This window comes from Anser brachyrhynchus (genome assembly GCF_964034855.1).
Source record: "Anser brachyrhynchus genome assembly, chromosome: 2".
Taxonomy (NCBI): domain Eukaryota; kingdom Metazoa; phylum Chordata; class Aves; order Anseriformes; family Anatidae; genus Anser; species Anser brachyrhynchus.
In genome coordinates, this window is record NC_137695.1 from 35,632,232 (window position 1) to 35,638,841 (window position 6,610).

A 6,610-nucleotide genomic window follows, 5' to 3' on the forward strand; every position below is an offset into this window, starting at 1 on the left:
AACCGTTGCATCATGCCTCAAAATTTAGCAAAAGTGCTTCTTGAAATGGCACGTGAAACCACTGCATTCTCAGGCTGAGAGTCAGGGTTAGTGTAAGCATACTGTTGTTTCACATCTCTGCAGAGGCTTGATATAGCTTCATCATTACTTAATAATTCTATCTTCTGTCTTTGTCGGAGGCTATTGCTCACTCTGCAGCAGTGAATGCCGATCTGTGCAGTGTGCAGAGGACTGAGTACCACGTTTGTGAATGTCACGATGTTTTGCGCTGAAAGATTTGCATTCAGAGATGCTGGGGGGACCCACATGTTCGGTAAAGAGGCGAAGGTGTTTATTGTTCCGTCATCCTCTTCATTAACTGGAGACTTTCATCTGGCAGTCCTAGCTGGGGAGGTTTGCAGGACTGGAACAGTAATGCCTGCTTCCAGTTGCAGCTCTGGTTTAAGACATGGCCGATGTAAAAGGCTGCTAAACGTAAAATGTTGTTACATATAGGTGCTTACTATACCAGAATTTCTCAAGCGTCAGTTGATTTTCTGCAGTCACTGACCACTGATTTCTAATATGTTTATCTATCTCCCTATTATGAAGGAATACTCATTGTTTTCAAGCACGAAGAAATTTTTTCCTTACAGAAAGCTGTTAATTTCAACTTTTTTTTTTTTTTTTTTTTAAAGAAAGTTCATCAAGAAATCAAAAGGAATGGCAGTAATGGTAGTATTATCAGTTTCTGGGAACCCATGTAGTTACCATTCTTAGGAGCATACCTCGAGACATGTCCTGATGTCTTTCAGGTATAGTTTAAAAATAATGCAATACCATAGAAAGTACAATATATAGGCTATGATATAATTTTATTTAATTCTAGAATGTTTCCACATAAAACTATGATAAAGTACAATAAAAATGTAATTCCAGTTTAAATGATAAGGTAAAACTTATAGCTGAAGATTAAGAAATAATGATTAGGGCTGAATTTTACCTTAAAAATCCATCTTCTTGGCAGCATCCTTCCGACCAGGAAGATTCAGGAAGGTGGTTACGACACAAGTCAGGCAAAAGCACATATTACAAAGAACCAAGCTGTGACATTTTTGTGAAGTAAGTATAAACAATATTTCACAGAATGTCAGCTTTAGCTTAAAAGGTGGGAAAGGTTTATAATACAATTTGCTTTTATAAGAGAATACTCCATTTTCCAAGGGTCCTTCTCTGCCAGTTATGAAATAGCAATTTGTGCTCTTTTTTTTTTTCTTTTTCATTTTAAAACAATTAGTATATTATAAGAATTACTATTTAAATGTAGTTTGAAACCAGAGTTATGCAGGATGGAAAATTAATTGTCTCATTAGCAGAAGCACTTTTTTGGTATTCATGCCAATAAGTAAAGACTCGGTCATAAACATCAATCAATATTATAGAACGTTTTAGAACAAAAGTAAACAATTTATATTATGACAATTTGTAGCACTACTTATTGATAAAAGAAAAATGATATGTATAAACTCAGTGGCATATCATTGTAATTCTTAGTTATTATCTGGGATTGTTTGCTCTTGATTAAATATGATTTGTGTTGTATCTATGTAATTCTGTACTTCTTTATTATAATAAATGTGCATTAAAACTGCATTATAATATCCTAATTGTGAAATTGCTGTTGAGTAAATTACGATTATGAGCACTGTAATGTAGTATTTTACCAAAATGTTATGTATCCTAGTGCTTAAATTCTTTTGCATCTCAGAACCATAAAACTATTTGCTAAAGTAAGTAAATAATGATAGATAGTGCAGGCAAGTCTGTGATAGGTCAGAAAAAAAGAATCCAGGTTTCCTGAGTTCTCCCTCTATCTCTAAAAATAAAGTTCCTATCTCTTTCTGTCATCATAGAGATAAGTGATTGATCTAAATATGATTTTGGTAGCATCTGAACATCACAAAATAAAGCAAGATCTGGTATCAAAACTTGAAGATATGAGGGCATAACATAGCAAATTTTCAGTTAAGTTGGTGGAAAACTTTCTCTTGATTTTAATAAAAGCTTTATCAATGCATAATGTGCTGGCATCAACTGTATGAGTAGTTCCATTAATTAACTAATATGAGTTTGCTCATATGTCATAGTTAAGAAATTTGCAGAAGCAAACCCAAGGCATCTCCTAAAAACCACAGAGATTCAAAAGGACTGCTTTTGAGTTATAGATCCTAAACAGAGTAACTCTTGACATCGGCATTTTTAGGAAGATACTAATGGATCTCAAAGCAATCAGTGTTGGATTAGCATAAGAATCTCTACAAAACATTACTATTTTGGAAAACAATATAAATTTCAAAATTTGGTTTTGTTGTACATTGAAATACATTTTGGACCTTGCTGAAAAATTGCTGAAGCAAGGCTTCAAAGGCAGAATCCAGTCAGTCATCCCTTTTACCCTGTCTGAAGCTGTTTGGCTTTGCGTAGCTGGCCCAGAAAAAGGCTGATACGCTGAATCAGAGGGACTCAAACCTCTCTCACCAGTATCTCCCCCGGGGAGTGCCTCAACGCTGAGCAGCTATCTATTTTGAAGAAAAGATGGGAAAGTTTGTCTTTCACTTTTTTTTTTTTTTTTTTCCAGAAATTCAATTCTGCATCTGAGAAGCTTTCTTACTGGAACAAATACTTTCCCACAAAAAAGTTGCGTTTCAGCAAGTCAGCATTTTCTGATGCAAACAAATATATTGTGGGAAAATTCCCAACAAGCCTTACTTTGGAGTCCTTCAGAAAAAAAAAAATGTTGCAAGGGAGAACTATTGGAATGGCATTTACAAGGGGACACACATGATCCTTTATAGTTTGCAAATAAAGTGACAAGGCAGTATCTGGGACAAAGACTTGAGGGAATTTAACCTCTCATTCTTAGGTCAGTGGAAGTCCCTGATACAAGAAACTCAGGCAGAGATAAATAAACAACCAAATTCTGTACCATCCACTACAAGCCATGATTTCATCAGTTTGTAATATCTTTAACGTGGATTGGGCTGAAGCTTGTAAACAGATTCTGGGGGAGGGGGGCTGAGATTTAGCAGCCAATAGCTTATGGACATAAAAGACCCAACTTTCTTGAATGATGTGTCCTAGAAATGGAAACCAAAGGTCGGTCACGTTGCTCAAACTAGCAAACAGCTCCTTAAGTGAGTAGTTTCACTGAATTGAGACCTGTCCCAAAAAGGCACTTAGCAATCTTCTGGCTGCAACGAGGTGAAAAGGCGGCAAATAAAAAGGCTAAGAACTACTCAGGCTGTAGTCAAATGCTTCTTGCAGAAAGGGTTGGGGTGGTTGTGAATCACCTATTTCTTCCAGCTGCCCCACACTGGCATTTCAAACTAAACCAGTTGCTTTCACAGTGAGTGGGAGAACGGCTTGCATGGGCCATTCCTGTAGTGAAAGCTGTCAAGTCTTACACCATTGCTGCCAATTCTGCAGTGGGCGTCTCTCTGTGGCCTCAGTATTTGATTGCAACTTCTTCTCCAGCCTTGTAAATCACAATTTATGAACTTCAAGGCTGAGAGAAAGAATTCATGTGGCAAGACTTAATGAGTAAGTGTCAGTAAAGCAACCGGCAACTGCAGACTAGCTGAGAGTGCAAAGACTCTTACAGTCACCTCCCTGCATGTGCACTTTTCTCTGGGCCAATTTAATAAGGAGGCAAAAATGCTGTCATTCACAGACGCTAGTCTTGCATGGAAGTTCAATGATCGTTTGGGAAAGGAGAACTCTCCTTACTTATTGAATAACCAAAGAAGGTGGGGGGTAGTGGAAAAAAACAGTCAGGAAGTTGTGTGACAGCTTTTGCCATCCTCCTCCAAACCATAAATTTGCTGGCCTCAATTGATGTGATCAGGAATTAAAGGTAAATTTGCCTGGCAAATCTCTTCTTTTTTCTTTCTTTCTTTTTTTTTTTTTCCTTACTTTTTAGGTTTTTATAGGCAGTTTACCCATAAAGGCACAAGCACAAGTATTAATTGAAATTTATGTGCTAAGTAGCCAGGCTAATAAAATCATAGGTAGTAACTACTATTTATAATTATTTTTTAAATAATATATGACTTAGAAATAGCCTGCAAACACTTACTTGATAAAAATCAGAATTTCTCTGCCACATTTATTTCATTTCTACTGTCTACATCAAAGCAAGGACTAGGGGAAGATATGCCTATTCCAGTCCTAGCTCCCTTGGAGACAGTGTGTCTGTGCCGTATGCTCAGCAGCATCAGTATTTACCCAGGAAGAAGCCTGGGTGCTCCAGAAGGTACCCAGCTCCACAATCACATTTAACACACCAGCTTCTGCCTCAGAGGTAGCAGGCTGGATATGATGGTTAGGAGTTCCACTGAAATGAGAGTCGTGCAGGCAGCCTTCAGAAGCCATCTGTACCTCCTCCAGAACACTGTGGCTTTTTCTAACAGTCTTGAAAGAGGAAGTGCACTCATTGCACCTCCTGGGAATTTCTGAAGAATACAGTTCAAAAGTTTCTGCTTCCAATATTTCCTTATTGTAAGGAAGAGAAAAGATCTCTGTCCTGTCCAAATCTTGAAGTGATGAAATGAAATTTTGTCACCTTAGGTTCAGAACATTACTGATGATTTAGCATTTCACTTCTGCTCAGGTCTGATTTGTGGCTCTCACCTTGCAGGTCACAAAATTAAAATCACCATCTGCTAGGTCCACAGGGAGAATCTTCAGGCCAAGCCATTGCAGCAACCCACCGCTCCCTGGCTTTCCACACCATCAGGAAACATCAGCGAATGCCAAGCTTTTGCAACTGCAAACAAAAGAAAGTGGGTATTCATATCTACCATGACTTTGATAATTGGTTGAGCGGGGAAAAAACAATCTTACCAGGAAATCCTCGCAATCTGAACTACATCTATCAGCCTTGTTTGCTTGCCAGTTCTTCTGATGAACCACAGGAAATATATTCCAACCCCAGCACAGATTGTTCGCAGGAGACAAGATAGGCTCATTAGCACTGTAACATGCATGCGGTAGGCATACACACAAAATATCCAGCCTTTGGGTGGGATAGCGCAAATGCAGCAAGACGGGCTTGCCTGCCACGATTGGTTTATATATTCGTGTTTCTGTTGATCGTATAACTCTGGCTCTGGTTCCTTTATGAATGCACACATGACCTCAATAATGCAGGCTGTTAGAAGATCCCAAGCTCGCATACAGGGGAAACCTGGATAGCACAGGTTCCCCTGGATACAACTTCCCAAATAACCGTGTTTCTTCTGTGCTGAAGGGTAAATAACTCTTCGGTAAAAATACTAATTGATGCAGTGATCACTTATTTACAGAGTCATTTGATATTGCGGCACAGTGCTTCCTAGGTGTAGTAAGCCACAATTAGAGTGTGTGTTTTCTTGGAAAATGTATGTTTCTGTCAAAGCTATAGGTAAAACACACCATGATGTGTATTTAAATAATCTCAGTAACTCGGCAATGTATTTAAAAATAAATACATCAGAAAGTAAGCGAGGTATATTCCACGAGTCTGAAGGTTTCCATTACCTCCAGCTAAACTCCTTATCATTAAACGGAGAATTTCACTAGATTTTAGTTTGTTGTCTATAAAACATTTAGCAAAATTGCAGCTGCTTTCAAATAAAGGAGTTACAAGCTATCCAGCCAAAGGTTGTGGGTTGTTGTTGGTTTTTTTTCCTCACTGAAATCCCCAGGAAGATTTCTGTTAACTTCTTTAAGGGGAAGATGAAAACTTTATAAAGTTTCCTTTTGAAACTGATTACCTACAGTCCCGCACTGCAAGAAGAATTGTGCTCTCTAGATCCCACCACGGTGCTATGCTAATTTTACAAGTTTCGGAATAGCCTATCAAAATTGTGAAGCACACAGGGGTCCTAATCACGAGCAGCTTGTTCCAGCTAGAATCAGATTTCCTGCGTTGCAGGACAGCAGTGGGAACGGTTCTGCGTTTGCAGCTCACACAAATGTGGCGTGCTTTTCCTCCCAGTTTTCTCGGCAGAATGCAACAGGACCGTTCCTCTGGTCCTTGCCAGCAGCCCTCAGCAAGGGCCAGCGTACAAGAGCAAGCAGCAAAGCTAGGACTAGCAAAGACACAGATTCCTGAATGGAAGAGGACATTTTCTGAAATAAAAATCAGCTAGCCACAATAAGTCTAGGACAAGCCTAACTTTAGTGACTAGAAGTAGAAAGGACAGGCAACTTAAATTGGCATTGATCTTGCTGTCATTCCAAGGTTAATATTTTCTTTATGATAAAATGTTCTTTAACAATCTCTCCAGTGAATTGGGCACAAACAGGCTTTTCTTCTACATTGGTCCTGCCTATCTTCCTGTTCCACCTATTTTTATACTATTAAAAAAAAATATTTGTTTAGGCAATGCAAACAAAATCCCACTCTTCCATGTGTTTCTGTTCCCTTGCCATTTATGCTATAATGTAGTACATGATCAGTGAGACAGCTAATTTTGGTTCAAACCAATTTGCTGGTTTTGTCTTCATTCCAGTCCCCATTCAGAAAAAGAAAAAATAAACTAAAATAGAATAAAATAGAATAGAATAAAATAGAATAAAAGAAAATAGA